Source organism: Artemia sp. Qi Xiang Cuo, chromosome 17 (genome assembly GCF_049724085.1).
Source record: "Artemia sp. Qi Xiang Cuo chromosome 17, ASM4972408v1, whole genome shotgun sequence".
Lineage (NCBI taxonomy): Eukaryota > Metazoa > Arthropoda > Branchiopoda > Anostraca > Artemiidae > Artemia > Artemia sp. Qi Xiang Cuo.
This window is the reverse complement of record NC_142810.1, coordinates 12,220,303-12,243,743: the sequence shown is the minus strand read 5'-3', so window position 1 is coordinate 12,243,743 and position 23,441 is coordinate 12,220,303. Positions and strand designations below refer to the sequence as shown.

General features: G+C 33.9%; 1 protein-coding gene across 6 annotated transcripts in view; it reads left to right on the top strand.

The window, feature by feature from the left end:
* The window catches only part of LOC148941896 (putative G protein-coupled receptor No18), a 68,787-nt gene that overhangs the window by 22,985 nt on the left and 22,361 nt on the right, over window positions 1-23,441 (top strand). The window contains exon 2 of one of the 6 annotated variants that reach the window (XM_089103031.1): window positions 6,913-7,240. The exons of 4 other annotated variants lie outside the window; for them this stretch is intronic. The gene's annotated coding sequence lies outside the window, so the exon portion shown is untranslated. Of the gene's footprint in view, window positions 1-6,912; window positions 7,241-22,078; window positions 22,201-23,441 lie in introns of those variants that run through there. One more of the 6 variants, XM_089103030.1, reaches the window with a different exon arrangement.

Here is a 23,441-nt window from a genome sequence, read left to right as displayed (position 1 = left end):
GTACTAACTTCCAACTCCCCTATGAAGCACAGAAGACGTCGAACGAGTTGGAGCAACCAATGGAGTATTAATCTCTGCGGAAGACTTGATTCTAGATGTCAGAGAATACGTGTTAAAAAAATCTATTTACACTGCAAAACCAGCAACAAGTATTAAGGTTTTTGCAAATTATTCAAGATGACACTTTCTAATACGTTGCTCAGAATTGCCCTATCGGACTATGTGAATTCAAATATAGTTTTGATAATAAATTATGAACCTCGGAGCGCTATTAAAACTTGCTTCACCACACCCGACACACTTCCAGTTGTAATAAGAAAACACATTAAAAACAGGTAGATTATTTTAATAAGATAATGAAAAAGAAATTTTTTTTATACAAACATAAGGGAAAAAACTAGCCTAAAAAAAACATTAAAAAAAACGAAAGGAACACGTACATTTAAACCAAATCCTACATGAGAAGGCCCCAACTGGTCTAAGCAATTAGTGACACACTTCCGCTACGCAACGTCTCTTCGCACCATGCATGACATGCTTCCGCCAGAGCAGGCACGTACGCAGGAATTTGTTTCGGGGGGACCTAATTTGTTTTTGGGGGGGGGGGCCAAATCCTTCAAACCCATTATTCTGTGAGAAAAATCAGAAAATAATGGGAAAATGAAAAAAATCGTGAGATTTCGGGGGGGGGGAGGCGGGCCCGGAGGCCCCCCTCTGCGTAAGTCCCTGCGCCAGAGGTAGCGCGCCCCATCTGGTGTGCACAATTTTTGACGGTGTGCAACCCCTTGTTAAAGACTAAAAGAACAATTGCTAACAGACAATTGAGTCATGTCTTTGCAGCTGATGCCAACTCTAATGTCATTAAAATCACTATAAATAAGGGCAGTTGGACGTTAGGAAATAGTCCAGAAGAAATAAAAGTTTTAAGTAGCTGTTTTATAACGTATTGCGAAATATTGGAAAATTTAAACCTGTCTGCCTCCCTGGTGATGCATAAGAATGTAAATTTTGACTTGATTTTATATATTTAATAACTTTTATATGCTTCTGGAAACTATATGGCTGTGCTTGCTTATAAATGAATAATACCAAATAGTGTTTATTGGTGTCACTCAAGGTTTATATAAAAAAAATTTACTGCAATAGAAAACATTCATGAATTGCATCAGTGAACCAATTATAGTTGACTTGATTATATATGTGATAACTTTTATATTTCCGGAAGCTCTTTATGACTATGCTTGCCTATAAATGAATAATACCAAATAGTGTTTATTGGTGTCACTCAAGGTTTATACAGAAAAAATTTACTGCATTAGAAAACATTCATGAATTGCATCAGTGAACCGATTATAGTTGACTTGATTATATATATGATAACTTTTTTATATTTCCGGAAGCTCTTTATGACTATGCATGCCTATAAATGAATAATACCAAATAGTGTGAGTTGGTGTAACTCAAGGTTAACGCAGAAAAAAAATACTACAATAGGCGATATTCATGAATTGGGCTAATGAACTAATTTTAGTTGTCATTATCTTCAAGCAGGATTGTCTCTTTCATCACCGTTGCTGTTATTTAGAAGCAAAAGAAAAGATCAATTTACGTTGCAATTTGTGTGGTAAAAATTGTCTAGTTTTTCGATAAAAATTGAATTTTTGCAAGTCAGTAAATTGCTTGACAAAATAACTAAAATTACTTATGTGGCAACTAAATTGCAATGACAAGTGAACATTATTCTTTTTGACTTAAAGTTATAAAGCCTTTGAAGATATAAGCCTCTTTCCACCGATAACAATTTTTCCATTAGCTCGGAAACAGATTTGTTAAGTAGCCAACTTATGTTTCTAAGAATTCACAAAAATATTATAATTTACTAGGAAATCCTAAGTTGGGGGCTTCATATGTAAAAGATTTGATGAAGCAGTTTTGATCAAGATCAGATCATTTTTGGGGGATGTTTCCCTTCTGCTTCAAAAATTGCAAAAATTTATTTATGCTATTAGCTTGATGAGTATCTTTAAACTTCATATTTTTTTTGGTTTTTTGGATCAGCATGTAATAGAGGTTCGTTTGATGCATATAATGTTTCCAGATTTCCGATTCTTACAATTTTGGCTACTGTTTTCATTGGTTGTTCTTTACTTACAGTTCGTGTTATATAAAATATTCTAATTATTTTCATCCCTGTGGATGGTGACACAATAAAGATGGGGTATCAGCTAGTATAAGATGTTTTAAAACCTTTTGGAGCAGCACTTTTATTCACAAAAATCTTAAATTATTCCCAGAATCCTTTTCCTTCAAATAGAATCAGAGCCGGAGTTAAGTTTTTTTCTCACGGGGGCGGGGATTTAGACTTTGCCGCCCCTGCCACACCCTAAACACTGTATTACAATTTTTACCCCAAAATATTATAATTTAAGCGTGTTTTACCACCCCCAGGCGTTCTGCTCGGGGTGCTTGTCCCGTCTATCCCCCTAGATCTGGCCCTGAATGGAATTCCTGATTAATAAGCAGTATCTAACTCTTTTGGCTCTAGATCGGAATGATACAGGTCTGAAGTTACTATAGGAAAGGGATTTTTTTTACAGCCGTCCTTATCAGAGTAGTTAGCTCACTGGACTTGCAGTCCTATGTTCTTCAAGGTAAAGGCTCAAGTCGTTGTGATCATTAGCGGTGCAACTGTGCTTGTGATGAATGTGCTTGTGGGTTAGTGGCGTAACTCTGTGGGTTAGAGGCGTAAGTCTCCCATTAATGAAAGACAGTTCAACAGAAAATTTACTATTGTAACGGACCAAACTTTAAACCTAGTTACTAAGATGTCTGTTTTCTCACATGTTTCAAAAACACCATAACGCTAAAACATATATGTTCAAATTGGTATGTCAATGAGCTGTTTACAGTGTCGAATAAACAACAAGCGATTTTTTCTCCATATGAAGTGACCAAATAGGAACCAGGAAGGAAACCTGATCAGCAAAAAACCTCCAAATATACATTTGTGGGACAAATATTGAGAAATTTTCCCATTTCACTTTCCTATATAAGGGGGCACAAGATTAGATTCGAAAAAATTATGTTTTATTTATTATTATTTCCATTCCAAAACACCAGAAAGCATGAAAAATCAGCTTGTTCCTATTCTAATTGTAGTGAAAAACATATTAGCACCTTTTGTCTGTTATAAGCATGTAAGGAGTGAATTTTCACTTATCTGCCCTTTTAGGATGAAATTAATTAAAAATATGAAATAATCATTAACAAAAACTGTCTTGATAATAACAAGCTTCTTCATTTTAATTTTTTTTTTTTTACATAAGACCCTTTTGATGGTTCATTATTGGCAGTGGTGTCAATTCACAAAATTCAGGGAGGGGGGTACATAATGCATTTTCAAAATATAGGAGGGAGCGAATCTGTCGTTTTATTCAATTGTTTGCAATGAAAAATAAAAGAAAAAAAAATTTCATTGAAAATATGCCGAAAAAGGTATTTTTTCTAAATCTAGAAAAGGGGGCAAAAATTTCGGGGCATATCCCCCCCCTGTTGGCAATGTATGGCAATTCGTTGGCAACCAGACAATGGGTTAGTCATTTTTGGATGGATTATTAGTCCAGTTTACATTCAGCTACTAAATGGCAAGTACTTATAACTACTTAAAATGAGAAAATATCAGCAAATATCTGAGTTACCAGCCATTTTAGAATGAAAATAATAACAAATAATAATTACTGACATCTGGCTGGTTCATTTATGGCAACATAAATTGGGCTACCCATGTTCCGGATGTCCGGATTAGTCCAATTTACATTCAGCTACTAAACCAAACAGTATGGGTGACGTATAAGAGTGGGATATGGCGTCAATGTCTACATAAAAACATCAACACCATCTAGCGTTTGGCAACACTTGGCATTTTTTACAGTGCAATAATAAGAAAAATTGATTTAATCAGTATAGTAGTTAAAAATAGATCGTAACAAATGTCTGATCTCAGTTCCTGACAGACAAATGATTACAGAGCTTGAAAATGCCAAGTGTCATCAAACGCTAGGTAGCGTTGGTAGTTTTTTTTCAACAGTAGCGCCATTTTCCACTTTTATAAGTTATTCATACTCTTTATACTAAATGGCAACTACTTAGAACGACTTAAACTGACTGAATGTTTAAATACAAAATTGTCTTCGAAATCTAACTAGTTAGTTTCGATTATTTACTTTCATAGTTCAACGCGGTAGTAATTACAAAAATGTGGCACCTCTCTAAAACTTCATAATTTGGAAACAACCAATAGAAAAATTATAGAGATCCTGGTTTTCATTTATGAATAGACATAAGCAGGGGCGTCCCGAGGGGGGGGGGGAGGGGCGCTCCCCACATTTTTTGGAACTTGCAGATTTTGTAGAAATTTTGCAAAATCGGCCTAAATTTAGCAAAATTCTTGATTTCTGCAGAAAATTTGGCATAAATCAGGTAGCCGTTCGGTAAAATTTACGAAGATTGTCCCCCAATAAAAGAGCCTCAGGACGCCCCTGGACATGAGATGGGCTATAAGGCAAAAAGTTTTTTGTTTTTGCGTCTTAGATTCTTTAAAATAAATCTATTAATTAGCGTATTAAGCAGGATTAGTTCTTCTATGAAGAACTCGAAGGTAAACTGGTTCGCAAGTTTCAAAATTTCGTAATAGTTCTTGGATAATACCCACTACAAATTCAAGTTCTTTTCTTTTTTAATATTTACCTTCCGCCCATTCCCTAATTTATTCGTTGTTTAAACAATAAAGAAGATGCTTTAAATCAAGGTCATTATATTAAAGCATTTTTTTTTTACTTAGTTCAACGACTGACCCACAAAAAAGACGGGAATTTATATCCGATTTGGCGGTTTAAAATAATACACATTTTGAGTCATAGGCCCTATTGGTAATTTAAAAGGCTTCAAGCTTTTTTTTTTTTTTTTTTTTTTTACTGTGAGTCTTTGTATAATGGCCAGTCTTGTTTCGAAAATGGGATACAGGTAAACAAAGAAATTTCTGACAGTTATACCGTAAATTGCCAGCCATCCAGAAAAATTTGTAATCCACAAAAACGCCCAAAAATAAATGATCTCTATGTTTGCTCCTCGCCAATAAAAGCAAACCACTATATCATATGTGAGGGTCCTTTAAAAGATCCGAAACTTGCCCAGTTAACGAAAAACAGTTTTTTGGTGTATTTTTATTCAAAGTATACTGAAAGTACTTTGCAGGGACTACAAACATTTATTTCTGAATTGGATTTGTCCACAGGACCGCTTTTAATCCTCTTGCGTATATTAAATTTTGGAAATATTTCCTATCTTCAGTAATGTATATGATCTTTTATTTACTTTTTTGAATACTAAGCTGCTCATTTAAATTTGATTTTGGTACTCACCAAGGTCGCATCCAAGGTTCTTGCAGGTGGAGGGGAGTATTTTTTCGTGGAGTATTTAACGTTACATATTTTTGTAACTTTACAAACCGATACAAAAAAATTTATATGTATTATTCTTACTTTTTTGTACGAGTCAGACACAAATTTCTGCGGGGAACTTGCTCAAACCGGTTGCCTCCCCCTCTGGATTCGGCCATAGAACTCAGTAATGCCTCACATTTTTGCGCATGAAAATCTAGTAACCAAAAATCTAGATTCAAATAGAACCGACATTTCGAATAATATAGTACTCATAAATTATGTACACAGAAAACAGATCTGTACTAAAGAGAAAAAAAAGATTTCTCTCTAATTCCGTGGCAAGAAGCAAACTTTAATTTGATTGATTTATATCTGTGACGTATCTTTGTAAGTCAATCACATTATTCATTATTCCTGGAGAAAAAAAACACAGCTTTTTTAAAACTGATTGGTTTTGACACCCTCTGTGAACAATTTTAAGTCAATGAAAAGAAGGGCTTTTACAAAAAAAAAGTCATTAAGAAGGACCAAAAACTTTTTGAGTCACAATATTTTTTGCAATGATTTTTTTTTAACATAGTGTCCTGATAATATGGCAAAGGGTTTTTTCCTTTTTTATTCCCAAAGTTTTTTTTTCTAATTTGACAGCTGTAAACACAGTTTATGCTGAAAACCCTTTCAAATGAATGGTAAAGCGAGTTGTTTCCTCTTCTTTTCGTCTAGTAGCTTCTAGCAGGACTTTAAAGAAGAAGGACAGGAAAAAATAATAATAAAATGATAGGCTTGGTAAATATCATTTGCTATCACAGTCTTTTTCGAGCAGTATGGTAACCATACTTGGTAGATTTTTGACATATTTAATTCAATTTAATATTTTACTTTGAACGAAACATCAGGTGATACAAAAAGAAAAAAAAATTAACAAGCAACAAACAGGTGGGAGAGTTCAAGTTGTTTGGCAGCCTTTTTTGGTTCAATATCGTTGAACTTTTTTTAATGGAAACGTTGCCTGTTTTTGTATGGAAACGCTGTGGGCTCCAAGTATTTTCGATTCTTTTCTACTTGAATGACTGGTTTTCGGATGTTCGATGTTTTCTTTTTTGTGGTGACATGATTAGGCGGTTCCTATTTACTTACCATTTTGCCCGATCATGCACATAAGATAAGTACCAAAAACATTCTGCAAAGAGTCTTGTTACTGCAATTAAAATGCCGCAACATTGATGAAGCGAAACCAGGTGTTTTTCAACCGGATTCTATATAAAAAGACTTGATATCCGATAGCTGACTCAGTGATTGCCAGCAATCTTCCAAGAATCTACAATCTCCAAAAATCTCCATTTTTTGTTCAATTTCATTTAGCCAGTTTTTTTAATGGAAACGCTGCGCATTACAAGTACATAAATTCTTTTCTACTTGAAAGACTGGTTTTCGAGTGTACCTTATTTACTAATTGAGGTGATATGATTAGGTGGTTCGTATTTACATGCTTTGTTGCCTGGTCATGTGCGCAAGATTAGTGTCCAAAAATTCTGCGAAGTGGTCTGGATGCTGCAATTAAAATGCCGACACATTGACAAAGCGAAACTAGATGCTTTCGGCCAAATTCAATATAAAGGATTTGATAAATAACTTTTAGCGATTAACATCAAAACAAGGTGAGAGATATCCATGCGCCCTTGCTGCTCAGGACAAGCTAGATATGAAATTTCTTCAGAAATGGCCAAGATAAAGTTACAGAGCATTACATGGCTTCGCCCCTCTACTTCTCCAGGCATTAACTGCTACTGAAATGCTAAGTAACACCCTCGTTTTTTTTGGCTGTGGTTCTATGCTCCCACCCCAGAAGCAACATAGCATATTCCATTAAATTGATTTTCTCCTCAGGTCAACAAGTGTTTTATCTCCAGCATGTAGCCTTGCTTTTTTCTTTTCTTAAGTTTATAAAATAAATTATTCTGAAAGCCTATGGTAGTTTCATGAGAGTAAGAGCATGAGATGCTCTACCTACTTTGGGTATCTGGACATTCTGACGAGCCCTTAGTAACAGGATGGACTTTTAGCTACTCGAAGTTTTTCTTCCTTTTGATGACCTTTCGGTTGCCTCAACTCTTTATGAAGATAATTGATTAATATTTTTTTTAATTATTTTTGCATGGATAAATTTCCTATAATTTATTAATTTCAAAATACAGTTTAATTACACCATAAAACTCTTTCCAAATTCCCTTTTTTTTTACTAAGTGGCTGCTGGAAATTGGATTGACAACAGCTGCTACTCAGATTGTGAGAATTCCCTTTTCTGTTGACATTCTGACAACCCAAACCGAGAATCTGTGTTGTCAAGTGAAAACCCTTTACCTCACAACTAATCTTGTTCTATAGAATATGGCTTTACCAACCGAATTTTTTTTTTCGGGCGATGTGAAATCTGGTTTCTGAAGCGAAGTTTGACTCCAATCAATCAGTAGCTTATAGCAAGGTCGTATCCAGGGGGTAGGGGGTTCCCCCCCCCCTCCCAAAAAAAATGTTTGTCCGACTCGTAAAAAAAGTAACCAAAATGAATATAAACAAATTTTTTATGTGTTTTTGAAGACCCCCCGCCCTCGAAAAAAATTCTGGATACGGCCCTGGCTTATACATTGCTCTTTAAGAGGCTGATTAAGAATAACTTTGTCGGCCAAAGAACCGAATTTTGAACTCTGATCTGAAACATAAACAAGCCAAATATTGACTCGCATGAAAACGTAGCTTAAAAATTGCTCTTTTTGTCGTTGCATGTTTTGCAGTGAAAGACGCAACTAGACTGCGATATGTGGTATAAACCGAACGACTATGCTCAGCACAATGAAATTTCACCAGTAAAGTCACCAATCCAACCTAATCAGATCCGTAGCCATATCAAATTAGCTTTTCAAATCTGCCGAAAAATCTTACTTTTTAATTAGGCTTGTTTTTTTGCTAAGGCATGACTCTTTTCGCAAGATCTATTACAAAATTCTAGCCAAAAAGGATGGGTAATTCCAATTTGCCTATCTTTAAAGTCTGGACTGTTTTTTACTTTTATTTCTTTTTCGTGGAAATGAGAACTGCTACTTGGCAGATAAGACTCACATTAAACTGTAATATGTTACAAAAACATTGGGACATTCAAAAGTTCTTACAACATCGGAAACTGCATAAATTACATGATAGTTACAAAAATTTTGAACTGATCTAAGAACGATTATGCCATAAATTATCCTTTTTATTCATTTTTTTTGCCACTCTTTACTAAAAATCAGAAATAAAGCTTGGAAACTCCTAAACCTGTTACCATGATGGTTGTATCCAGGATTTTTTCGAGGGGGCGGGGGTTACACAAGAAACTTTATAAAACACATCAACAACTTGTTTATATTCATTTTTTTTACGTTTTTCACGAGTTGGAGAAAGATTTCAGGGGGGGGGGGGTTCAAACCCTCCCCCCTGGATACGGCCTGGCCTGTTACCATACAAAAACCTTTCAAATTTCACTGGAAACCTGTGACGGTGGCAACACTGCCTGAGGCTGAACTATAAGTTAGGAGCTTAAACTAAAGGGTTTCGAAATAAAGGGTTTTAACATGAACAGGGTTGCCGCCAGACCAAAAAGTTTCATAACGTCTAACTCTTAAAAACGTAACTTTTTCGTAACTTTTTATAGGAAAGTCTCTTTTCAAGGCAGGGTGCCTTAATTTCGCTATCAAGAGCGGTACTTATTTGTTGCCTTTATAATTTGAAAAATATATTTTCACGTAATCTCATTAAAAATATTTTGCATAAACAGTTATTTTGCATAATATGCATTTTTCTGTTTGTAATTTGAATCGTAACTCCCAACCAAAAGAAAGTCATAAATAAAAGAAGAGTTCACACAATTCAACCCAAACAATGTTCCCCTAAAGCTGTTTTGATGGGTCTCACAAGTCCAGGTATGTACAAAGAATTTTTAGGGGACGAGGTCAAACAATAAAAAAAAATTACTCATTTTCAAAATGAACTAAAGAGTAGATAATTATTTTTTTTCTCGAGAATATATGAATGTAAGCGAACATGAGGGGCACAAACACCAAATTTATGAAGGTTTTAAATGCATAAACGGAAAAAGTCGATGAGTTGAGGGAAACAAATAAAAAAGATCAAATTATGCAAAAACGAATCGATTTTTTGCCCAGAATTTTCACTTATATTTAATATTTTCAAATTTTTTATTTTCCAATTTAAAAAAAAATATAATGTCTTATCCAATATTACAACCTAAGTTAACAGAGCCTCGGGATGTGCTCTTACCGTTGTGCTATACTGATAAAAGTGGGAAGTAACTGAACATTCGGAAGTGGTTGAACAATAGTTCACAAATTAAAAAAAAATATGTGACAAAGAAATAAAAGGAAGATGGAACAAAAAGATCAGTGAGTTAATAAAACTGAACTGGAAATGATTTAATTAAAAAAAAATTAAGGGGGATACTAAAAAAACCTGTAATTTAATAAAGAAATGCCGAGAAATTTACGTTTTCTGGGGAATGGGGCCCCAGTTTACCCTGCGTGGTCTCTGTGAATCAGTTTTTAAGTGAACTGTAAGCCTACCCTATACAGATACAAGACTGTTGTCTTCTTTATAAAAATGGGCATTAGTTTGGTTGTCGTTTTCTTAAGCCAAATATTTAGTTATTATCCTCTTCTGAAGAAAACATGCTAAACACATAAACTGTACCATTAAATTATTTATTTTATACTGTTTCCAAATATCATGGCCTCTTTTCTGAAAATACATCCACCCCCCTGTGGTCCGGGATATAGCCCTAGGAATATATTAAAAAAAAAGATCAACCAATAAAATTCTTACTTTACAATATGAAAGAACACGAAAGAATGTAACAAGAAAGAATGTCATCACAAGATTCGACACAACGATGAAAAGTATGTATACAGTTATATGTGGCCTATGTGGGAACTCGGATGGGGAGGGGGGTATAGTGTCAAAAAAGTGACTATGATATTTGGAAAAAGTTTAGCACAAAATCGAAAATTCCGGCTCAACTAACCCACCCCCCTCCTCAATACTTAGATATTACCAAAAAATGGCTCATTTTTACAGTTTCATATATTTTGTCAATACCAGCTGTTCATAATCCCATATAAAAAGAGCAACTTTTGTATATAACCTGATATTATGTCAAACCAGTCAGAAGGAAGGGGGGATGAGGTCGTTACGGAAAGAATAATACATATATCATTGGTACTAGTTATTTAGCTGATACACACGCAAGATAGATGCTAACGGGTATCAGTCAGTAAAGAATTGGATCGCAAAGCGTGGTTTGTCATCGCGTTTACAATATTTAAACTATTGTTTTTGGGGGTTTAGGGGAGGGGGAAGCACCTAGATTAGGTTACGTATTCAATATATGCTATAATTTACCCCCCCCCCCCTAATGTGCAAATATATAGCCCAAATGTGGTTCTAAATTTTTATATTTTCATCATATTTTGTTTTATTTCATTAGCATTAACTAATGAAACTAGCTCCTTCTCCATATAATTTTAGTATGACTGTTGACAGAACAAAATTCAAAGTCAACTGATCAAAATTGAAAGCTGGTGAGGTGATTAACTGACTAGGGTCACTTGTCACTAAACAAATGATAATCTTATGCTCATGAGAGAGAATGTTATCTTAACTTACTATGAGAGTAAGGGAAGTGGGTATTTTCTCATCCTAATAACTGAGTGATTGCTTGATAAGATTAAATGACCGCGGTGTGAAAAATTGTCGATACTCATGTCAGTGTAATTAAAATAGAAACAGCGGATTTTTTCAACGGGAACAAATAGATTACTCAGAAAATGTGAAACTTTCTCATTATTCAAAAGTGTAACTTAATTGTAACATAAATTCAAAAATGTAACGTTTTTAGGACCGTAACGTAAAACGTACCATTTAAAACGGTCCGTTTTATTTAAAACGTACCAAAAATGATACGAACGTAACTTTGGTGGCAACCCTTAACATGAATTGTTTCAACCCTCCAAGAATGTTAAATTCAAAAAGAAGCATGACAATTTTTCAACTTAGCGGAAACACTGAATTTATAAATAATGTATTTGTTAAACTAAGTAGAAACAGTTAAATCTTCTATTGTTCGTACGAATACTCCCAAAAATCTTAAATTAACTATTAAATAATACTTTTAGGTTTTGTGAAATATTTATCAATTATGCATTTTGTGTACATCTTAGAATATAGGCCAAAATACGACTTTAAATATGAACAATATCATTAAATTTCGAATCACGTAACTTTGATGGCTTGTTTCTTTTTTTGGTTTCGTTTGCTTAAAATCTGTCACCGTTTTTGAAAATGACATAAATTGTTAACTTAGATGAGAAAGATCGTATCACTTAGTACTATTTTTATAGTCCTAGAAATAGGAAACGAAGCGTGACAGTTAAGAATCCAATCAGCTAACTAAAATGCATACACAAATAAAAAATTAGTTGCTTAGCCTAATAACTTGTATAATTAGAAAAATATAACTACGCCGTTTATTGGGTTCATAATGTTTCTCATTGATTATCTTTTTGTTTATTTGTTTTTTAGTGTTCTTTTGGTAACTTCTTGTTTTTTGCTTAATCATTTTTAAGTTTAATTCCAGCTAAATTTATATTTAGTAATCTATCATTTTATCCTCAGTTTTCCATTTTTTGTTTATTTTCTAGTTTTTTAATACCGCTTTTGAAAACTTATTTTTACTCTTTTTGGTTGTGTAACCTCAAGAGCGGATCCAGGATTTTTGTTCGGGGGGGGGGGGGGTTAATAATTTTCGACTCGGTTTTAGAATAATTTTACTAATTTTTAATAATTATAGACTCGGTCAAAAATTTCGGGGGGGGGGGGTTCAAACCGGGTAACCCCCCCCCTGGATACGGCCTTGTGTAACCTTAAAAAGGTCAATCCTTTTTATGCATGAACGCTAGCGAAAACACAATAGAAAAAACATTAAAGCCAACACAATTTTTTTTCTTTTTTACTTGAGCTAGATTCATTTTGAAAAAAAAAAAAAAACGCCATGGCATGCAACGACACCAAAATACCGACAATAAAAGACATTACAAGCTCTTTAATTTTTGAAATTATTTGCTAAATTGTTTGTTTTTTTTAACAAGAAAACAAACTCATTTTATTGAATAAATGAGAAATTTTAATTAAGACCTCGAGTCTTGGAAAAGGTCCGTAATGAAGGTCAAAAGTTAAAATGCCTTTGACAAAGAAACTGATTAGTAGTCAGTCTCCTGGAATGTTGCAATTTTCTTAATTTGCATGTCCAATTGTAAATTGCAAAATCATGCAATCGGAAAAACGAAGAGGGAGCCAGGGGTAAAAACTCACGAAAATGGCGGGAAGGATTTACGAAGGCGGGCAAGGATTTCCTAATGAAGATGTAAACAAAAATATTTTTAAAATCTAGGGGAGGGGGTATTATAGTTTTACCGACTTTTGAAGTAAAGATACCGAGCAAAGCTATCTTTTAAAATCAAAGGTGCAATTTCTTCCTGTCCTCTTTCCCAGAATTGGTGCCCCTGTAAGAAAGATGGGGATCGGGAAGTTGATATTCCTTTTCATAGCTTGTGATTTTTTTTTCTGTTATTTGCTTTTGCTGTAAATTCCTCTTTTAATCCGGATGCTAAGGTGACTAGTGTGACTAACGGCTAGTGAAACCAGATTTTGAAAATGTTTTTAAAATATGTACCTAAATTGCCCATCTCCTTCCCACACTTCTTGATATCTACGAAACCAGATATCGCAATAGTTTTCCCGGGAATAAGAGGTTACAGAGGGGGGGGGGCTGAGGCATGAAGTAAAGAGAGGGGTAAGTCTGGGAAGCCAGAGGGAGGAATGTAGATTAAAATGTGCACCCGAAAAAATATAGTACAGGTTCAATACAACCGGTATGGAACTGCTTTGACAGCAAACTCAACTTGTCCCTGAAAAGCAAATAAAACGTCATCTGGCATCTTCTATAAAAATTCTAGGGTTTATTGAAAAAATGTCATAAGTCAAAAAAATAGTTAATATTTTTTTCCTGTTTTCTTTCAATTTTGCTTTCTATTTGGGCAAAGGTGAAAGAAGAGTTCTTGTGAAAAGTGGACAATAAGTATATTTGTGTGTTGCTTTCTCTGCATATCTTCTATCTCAACTTGAATGCAAATAAACTTATAAACATGTTGAAGTTCAAGTTTTTAATAAATTCAAAGCAATTTTATGTATGCTGTGTAACGCAGCACTGTGTGTGGCACTGGTGATTACAATTCCTGTCCCACGTGAAAGTGCAATATTTTCCCCTTCAGTAGTTTTCCACACTTTCTGGACTTAGTGGTAGGAGAATCAACAGAGTTGAAAATCTAAGGCTCAAGTGGGAAGTGAAAAGGAGAGGGAAGCCTCGAGACCCAGCCCCCCAAATCCTAAGATTTACCAATTTATTACCACGTCAAGTTCAAGTTATCAATATTTTTACCATCCCCCCCCCCAAATGGAATTCATTTGTACATGCCGGTGATTAGGGCCGAGAATTTGCTTCTGGGAAAAGGGGGGATTGTTAAAAATCCTCATTTGTAGGATATATTTGGCACTTGTCTCAGGGATTTTTATTCCTTGCGGTCAAGCAAAATATCTATCTTGGCTTTTTCTACAATTAGCCATGTCTTGAGGCCTACTGCAACTACTGTCTTGATGACATTTTCTTTGAGGCTGTCATATACGTCTGCAATAGAAATTGTGTATTCCCTCGGCTGTAACCCAGTTTAAAAAGCTAATAAATTTCCGCTAGTCAAGGCTAATTCAATGTCACATTGCCAGTTTCTGGAGTCTTGGTGTTTTTTCTAGTTCTTCAATAGCAACTGCAAAGTCATTTTCCGTGGAAACAGAAATCGTATTGCGGCGCCAAAAATAAGATTTGTAACAATAGCTAATGGGTTATTTAAAATGTTCTTGATAAAATAGAACAATGAGTAGTGATTAAGCTATCTTGTCCTAAGGTATTTTAATTATTCTGGTGCAACATAAGGGGTTTTCCGCCGTTCAATTGTTAGCTAACAATGTTAGCTAACAAAAATGTGTTTGGACGGCGGAAACAGAATTGTTAGGTTGCAGAAATAGTTAGCTCACAATCGCAGAAACATGATATTGGGCAGGAAATTCAAAGAAAAATTCTGACCAAGATAGTTTTGCTGAGAGTTTATCTCAGCTTGATAATATCCAAAGCTTTGAAATTCAATTAACAGAATATTTCAAAGCGTTCATATCTTATAGAAAAAAAATATAATTATTAATGCCAGCAAGTGAAACAAAGACACAAAACATTTTATTATTTGGCAAAGTACATTGAATTTAGACAAAAAATTAAAATACCAGTGCTTAAGCTTTCCTACAGTAACTGTTTAGTGTATTTACATAAATTATCCCATGTATGGAGGAAGGGGATCAACTTAGTAAAAAAATATAATTTGATCGCATAAGTGAAATCGTTAGATTTTTGATCATATCAAATTGCTATGACTACGTGACAGTCTCGTTGTTTTCCTATTTTTTCAACGAAAGAATTGATTTTTTTTTCAATGAGACTACCAGAAAAAATATTTCTAATAAACTAAAAGGGGAAAGGAAAAAAAAAAGAAATAACAAAATAAGAAAAATAAGCAATCCTCGATTCTCTATCAATATTGTAAGCATAAAAAATACCCATCTTGCTTATTTTTGGAATATTTTGCTTTAAATTCCCCAACAATTTTCTTCAACAAGCATTCGATTTGTTAGAGAAATCCTCTAACAATGTTAGCTAACAATTTTTAGTTGGACGGCGGAAAAGCGATTGTTTGGAAAAATGTTAGCTAACAGTTTTCTGTTGGACGGCGGAAAAAAACCCTATAAGCGACGCCAGAACTAACTTTCAATTTAATATTTTGTAATGCAAGCATAGGTAAGGTGGTTCTCAAATGTCTCACTCTGTCTTTTCCATAAGAAAAAGTCCGAGTCCTAGATTTATTTTAAAACATATTATATAATTTAACTCTCGTGAAGATCGTATTGCAGTGTGTTGACGCATACGATTGTACACCTACTACATACAGAAAAATATTTGCTATATTTGCCCAATTTTTATGGAGGCTTTATTTCTGAAAAGCTAGATTTAAATCACGATCAAATAAATAAGATCTATCAGTTGGTTTAAACCGTTTTCATCTTTCTTATTTGGCTTCTAAGACATTCACAAGATTTCTGTTTTCCTAATTGTATTGCCCAATTGTTGATGAGTTTTTTTTATATTGTAAAATATTTTTTCTGGAAAATTACCTTAGTGGGGGAAAAAATGATTCTTAATATGCCCAAAAAGAGGGTTTTCAAATTTTCCACTCGCCTGTAAAATTTATACCCTTATAACACACCGCCTTCTGGATTACCGCTACCAAAAAGATCTAGACCGAAGCAAATAAGGGTATGCTATGTAGTTACTACTACTAACAACTCATCGCAGCACCAGGCCGCCTGAGGCTGACACAGCTACGCAAACAATTTATTTAAAGCCTCCCTCTTTACACCCTCCCGGGAAGTTCCAAATTCCCTTAAGTCTTTCTTTACGGCATCCTCCCACCCCAACCACGGATGACCTGCTTTCCGTTTAGCCCTAGACGGCATACAGTTAGATGCAGTCAAAGGCCATAGATCCTATACTTTTACAGCTACTGCTATTACCAGTAACATATCCCCGAGCACCTAGGTATTTTTCAAAATCTAGGGGGGAATCCAAGTGGCCAATGCCCCCTTCCACCCTAATTGAGGCAACTGTTTGCCATATCCGCTAAGCTAAACATAAACAAATGTAACAGGGTTTTCATAATTGGTAAGTAGGCCTACTACACTAGTTTACTTACAGTCCAGATGAGATTCTAAACTTGATTCTGATTGGTTGGTTATTTTTAGCTGACCAATTATAGATTATTGTATATTTTTAAATTAAGGATCAGGAATAGCAATATGAAACTACTACAAAACCATATTTTGTACTGTCGAATTTCTGAACAACTTCAAAGCCAAATCATAATTTTATTAGCGCAACTTGTGGAATATTGCCTAATATACATTTCAAGTATTAAAGCAATGATCTCAGAAATCGCTGAAATATCGTAAGAAAGTAAAACAAATCTCACAATCGCCACCTTAATTCAGGATTTTTTTTCCTTAAACATGGATTTTCTTTATTAATTCAGAAATGTCTCTTTTGCTTCCTTGTGATGGCAAAAAATAAACCAAAGAAATGAAGATCGAGAATGTTTTTTTTTTTTTTAGGCCAACGATAATACGGTACGAACCAAACGAATATTTCGAGAGCACAACCACCTACCTTTTTTAGTGGTATAAGAGAAAACTGGAAGGAGACACGTTCACGTTTTCTGAACGAACATGTGAACGAGACAACTCAGAAAAAAAAATAACAACACGGAAGGCTAACAAAAACAAAGTGAATAAAAACCAAAATTGGAAGAGTTAAAAAAAAAACAACTTAAAACCAACCGACACGGAAAACCAGCAAAAATCACGAACAAACCCTATTCTCGATCTTCATTTTTTTAGTTTATATTTTGGTATCGCAGGTCAATGGAGTTGATGAAATTATATTTCTTGCGATATTTCGGCGATTTCCTTTAATATTATAAAGGTCTATGTGGCATCAATGTTTTCAGAATTGCCAACTCCCTGGAGTGTCAACGGCATGAAATTAAATTTGGTATTTTCATTGAACCACCAGTTTTGTTTTGCATAAGTTGCATATAGTCATAAATCCACTCAAGTCTTGTTTAGTCCAGGGAGTGGAAGAAAGAGAATAGTAATGACTTCCGACTCTTGTGTAATCAATTTTCTTTCAATGCTTATTAATTGGCAACAATGGACAGCGTATACACCTGTTCTCGCGGTTCATTCAAATATGATAATCGGCCAATATTGTTGCTTATTTTTTCCTTTTTAATGCGAAAAATATGTAGTGTTCTTAAATATTAGATTTTTTCAATATACGAGAGTTATTTTTTTGTAATTTAAAAGTTCTGTAGTTGTTTGATTTTAAATTTACCTTAAAATGTAATGAGTTTTAAATTAATTATTTTGAATTAAGCATCAAGGGGATTTAAAATATAAGAGATTTGTCTAATGCCCATCATAGTAATGCTGTCAATGCACATTCCCTGATTCAAAAATCAACAAATCTCCCTATCACATGTTTAGGAGGTTTGTGCATATATTGGACATACACTTACAGATTCAGAGATATTCCAATGTAGATGGCAGAACGGTGTTTGGCTACGGCAATTGTAAATGCATTATGGGAGACTTAACGGAAGAATTTTGGTAAAGTTCTACGAAATCATATTATTGAGTTAGGAATAAAGTGAATACACCATTCGATGCCTTTTTTTATAATGATTACGAATATAATAATCATTTCTATCGGAAATGAGTTTCAGCCCCCCCCTATATATACCTAACCTAACCCTGAATTGGCATATATAGGAGGGGGGGGGGCTGAAATTCATTTCCGATAGAAATGATTATTATATTCGTAATCAGCATAAGAAAAGGCATTAAATGGTGTATTCACTTTATTCCTGACTCAATAATATGATTTCATAGAACTTTACCAGAATTTTTGGCACTCTTGCATTATGCGGACCTTTCGGGTTAACCGCTATAGAGTAGACAATGATAGCGTGGTTTTCTTTGCGTATACGATATTAAACTGTGTTTTTTGAGGGGTTTAGGGGGGGGGAGGTACCGAGTTTTAGCTACGTATTTAGTATTTGATTTACTTTACCCCCTCCCCCCCCACCCCTAATGTGCAAATATATAGCCCAAATTTGTTTCTAAACTATTATATATTCCTCCTTTTTTATTATATTTCATTGGCATTAACCAAACTTGAATTCTTAGAAAGGCCCGCATATTGCAAGAGTACCGAATTTTTTTATATCACAGCCAATCCTATTAAACGAAGTACGATCAATTGATTCAACTTATTTTCCTGTAGGCTATTTAGATCTCAGAATAGTTAAATCTGTAAATGTTTTTTCTCCTAAAGAAAGTTTCCTCTAGATTTGAAATACGATGCTCTTATTACCCCTCAAAAAGCTCCATGGCTATTTATGAAGCAATTATATCTTGGAAAAGGAACTAGTTGATAAAATTCATATGAGGGGTCTGCCTTATTTTTCAACTAATTTTCGTAAAAAATATCGGTTTGATACACTCTTTTGTTTTCGGCTTAACTATAAAAAGAAGTAACTATCAAAAACCAATGATTATCGATGAGAATCAATGGTACCCGTATTCGTAGTTCAAATAAAACAACAAACATGGCGTCAGAAAACTAAGTGATTCAAACAACGAATCACGTTGTTTCAAAAAGAGTGATTCACAAACAGTGAATCACGGAAAAAATGTCCCAAAAATGAAAAGTAAATCGCAAACTGAAAAAAAAAATTGGCCAAAACATTAAACTATATAAAAAAAGAAAATAGTGGCTAAAGAAATATAGTAAATTAAAGATGGCCGCGATGCATAAACAAATAATAAATAATCTTTACCCATTATAAAATATTATGGAAAAGCTGAGTAGCAAAATAATAAATAGAAACATCTTAAATGAACTTACTTATATGAACTTGAACCCGCAATCTGACTTGATATAGCTTGCTATCGTTGAATTCTCCTGTTGTGGCCCTCCCCATCCTTAATTGTTAAAGAATTGTAGAGAAAAAAAAAAAAAAAAAAAAAAACTAGACAAAATACAAAAAGACAAAAATATAAAAAATAAAAAGCCAACGAATAAAAAGACAAACAAGAATTAAATGGGGCATAAATTTTTTTGGGATTGAACTTCTATGTTATTAGTGCAATATATATAAGGACAGTTTGAAATACATTTTGGAACCTGGAGAAGCTTGAAACTAGAATTTTTCTATATTTGGGTTCGAAGATCATCTATAAAATAGTCAGTGCCAGCATCTGTTTTCCAAACGTGATTTAAAAGGCTTAATTTTGTTCTGTCTTGTATTTTTGCCAATCTTGTAAGCACATCCCAGAAAACAGTTTTAAATTTTATGATTATATATATATATATATATATATATATATATATATACTATATAGGATAAAGAGGATATATATATATATCCTTAAGGATATCCTTAAGGATAAAGATTTCTTTATCCCTTAAGGATAAAGAAATATCTATATCCTTAAGGGAATTTTGTTATGAGTTGTTATGCAGCTTCTGAAGTTATAGGTTCCAATTTACTTGTAGAGAACGATGCTCTACTTCAAAATATGCGCACAAAAACGGCTTTCTGGACCAAAAATTTGAGAAATATTATTATATTCCCTTACCCTTCTCTCCAACACCAAATTTAAACTCCTCGTGTCCCAAACTCCACCCCCTTTTTCCCTTCTTTTCCATAATTTAAAAGCTTTACTTACTTAGTGATGGAAGATATCTTTGGATTGAGAATTAATATTTGGTGACTACCACATCCAATGACTAGAGTTTTGGCTAGGAAGATGACTAAGCATGCACGTCCCTAAAACATCCCCCCCCCTGTATTTTGATAAATGCCACCTTTATAGCAAGGAGGAGAACAAAATTGAAAGATTTTTTTTTACCCGCGCCAGTTCTGAAATTGAAAGTTGCACCAGTTATTCTCAGATTGAACTCAGCATCCTTGGCACATCAAATGTTGAAGACTTATTTACATAGATTTTTAGCCTTCTTCTTTACGTAATTAGTTTGCCATCAATTATGAGTCACAATGCTACTAAAAAAGAAAAAAAGGCAATAAAATGCTTATATGAAATCCACTTGAAACGCTGCCGTATATCAGTTTGCCGTTCATTCACCAAATTAGCTAAATAATTTCAGAACGATTTCCAACGCCGTAGTAAATAGCCCTAATGAACTTGGCTGTGGGCAAGAACGTATCCAGGATTTTTTCGGGATGTCCGGGGGGGGGGGGTGTAAAAAAGCCCCTCTCCTGGATACGGTCTTGGCTACGGAATTTCAAAAGGTTAGGTTTTGCTTTAGTTGAATCCAGGTACGTAAAAAAGGGAGACTTGGGACCCCCTTCCTCTCGAAATATAAAAATTTTCCTAGATTTTCGGGCACCTCTTGTTCATTTTATCGAATAAAATCTGTTTTTTTTTATTATTACTCCTTCCCCCAAAAAAGTTTCATGAGTATATTCCTTGTTGAAGACTTAGACGTTAAAAAGAAATTGTGGACTAAGAATCATAAACCCCCTCCCCAAACTAATTTTTTTTGAAAAAATCAAGGTTTTACAACTTAACCCCTTTTTTTCACTACAGCTGTTCAGCTGTAGCCTATATTTCTGATAGATTAGCTTCAGAATGTTGGCTGTTAGAAGGTGTTTTTTGCTGTCGTTGTTTTTTTGTTGTTTTTTTTTGTTTAAGGCAAAAACATAAAATCTAAAAATAAGTGATTTGGGAAATTTCTCAAATACTAAATACTAAATTCTCAAATACTCAAATACTAAGTAAATTATCTTTATCGTAAGATTTTTTTGACAAAAAAGACAATAACGTTGAGACTTAAGTTAAATAATTTTGGTAAATCTATTAAATGCTAAGTATATTATCTTATTCGTAATATTTTCGCTTAAGGTTCTATTTAATATTAACCTGTTCTGTAATAAGTCTTTTTAATTAAATTTTAGAAACATATAATCATTTTCTTCTTCTTAAATGTTCAGTAATTAAAACTACAAATAGAAATTAACGGATTTTATTTTACAATTTCTATTTATACAAAAGGACATAAAATATGCAAAAAAGATGCAACAGCATAAATAAACCCGCATAGGAATATTTGACAACATAGGAGATGACATTGTTGGTACAAACAACAATTTATCAGAAGAAGGTATTGTTCACCTTCTAAACCCTGAGCTCCCAATCGGAGACAACACATTCCTGGGGGCGCAACAAGGCTTTTCTTGGGTTGCCAGGAGAGATTGTTATTGTCTTAGACGATATTTAAATGTTATACCATAGAGAAGCAGAATGTTTACTTGCAAGAAAGGTTGTAGTTCAGAAACTGTTTGTTTTTTTACTTGCTTAAAATTTCATAAAAAGGAACCGATCAGGTTTTACTGTGGGCCTGGGTAGCTTATAGTGAAACAAATTCCCAATCAACGTTGCCAACGCGGTACAATTGTACCGTTTTTGGTATAATTTAGAGGTCCTGGCACAGTGCAGTACATTTGGAAATTTGTTGGTACAATGAGATTTTCCGGTACATTTAGGTTTTATTTGCTCTTTTTTGCTCAATTATCTGTTCTAAATTTTAGTTTTTGAAAATTTTCTGATTGTTATGGCAAATTTTTAACCTGCTGTTTCGATTGTACAAATTACTTTCTTGTGTTACAATTTTAATCATAAACTTGGTACAGTTTGTTTCAAAGCGTTGGCAACACTGTTCCCAAGTAGCATATGAATTTCAGTTGCCAAGTGAGGCAGGAAAATTCCTGGTCCAGCAGCAAGAACAACAACAAGAAGAAAACCAATCAAGTTTAGTCTTCTTTTTACTGGCTCAATACTTGACATAGCATTGCCAACAATCAACAATCAGCGTTGCCAACGTGGTGCACTTGTACCGTTTTTGGTACAATATTCCCCGGTAAATTTGGGTGTTACTTGTTCTTTTCTAACTTGGATATCTGTTAAAGTTTTAGTTTGTCAGAAATACTCTTCTTGTTACGGTAAATTTTTGGCTTACTGTTCAAATGGTACAAATCAACCCCTCGTGGTACAATTCTAGTCGGAAAACTGGTACAGCCTATTTCGAAGCGTTGGCAACGCTGGCAACAATTTGGTAAATATAATAGTGGGTACAAAAATATGGACCATTTGGTTTCCCTTTCTGACTTATATTTAACGAATAATGAAATTGGCTCTACGAAAATACGACACAAAAATAAGCCAATGAATACAAGTTTTTTCATGGATGTTTAGGACAGTAATCTCTCTTTTTCTCTTTGGTTTTATTCACATAAAATGTACTTAAATAATTGTTGAAGTCTATTATAAGGGGGAGAAGCTCAAAATCATCTTGTAGGATTCAAAGGGGCACGACTCTAGTTGCTTGTAAAATATTCAGAACCTTGTATTTGCATATAGCTTTCAAGAACATTAAGTGCCGTTGTAAAATTGGCCTTAAATTATTTGATTGACTGTCATTCATGCTTCAAGGCCGTACAGATCGTGTATTTTTAAGCTAAGTAAAATTTTCACTAGAAATGATAGTGAAAATTATTTTTACCTCCCCAGTGTAGTTTTAATGGAGTTATGATATATTTGTCGTGAACAGGGAACATGTATTTCATGCTACAATTGTTACTTTTTGTTTAGGGTATAAAGTGACAGTGGCTTTGGTCCCATAACCAAAGGAATTTTTGTGAGTTGGCTTGCAACTTCTCACATTTTTCGTTTATTTTTATTTATTTATTTATTTTTTTTTTTTTAACAAGAGAACCTAACAAGGAAATATGGGAAATAAAGGAAATATGAGTGACAGTGGCTTTGGTTGGAATTTTATGAGTTGGCTTGCAACTTCTCACATTTCTCGTTTATTTTTATTTATTTATTTATTTTTATTATTATTTTTTAACAAGAGAACCTAACAAGGAAATATGGGAAGACAGTGAATAACAATCTAAACATTTTGGCTATATACGCAACAGCCGTCATTAGCGAAATACAGTATAAAAAAATAAAAAAATTTACAAACTTACTAAAAAAATCTCATCAATGAAATAGATTTCAAAACTAAAATCATAAAACAAACTTTGAAAAAGTCTCATATATAGCCGAAATATCTGCTAAGTTTGTATGTATTATGTTATTAACACTGTCTTCACA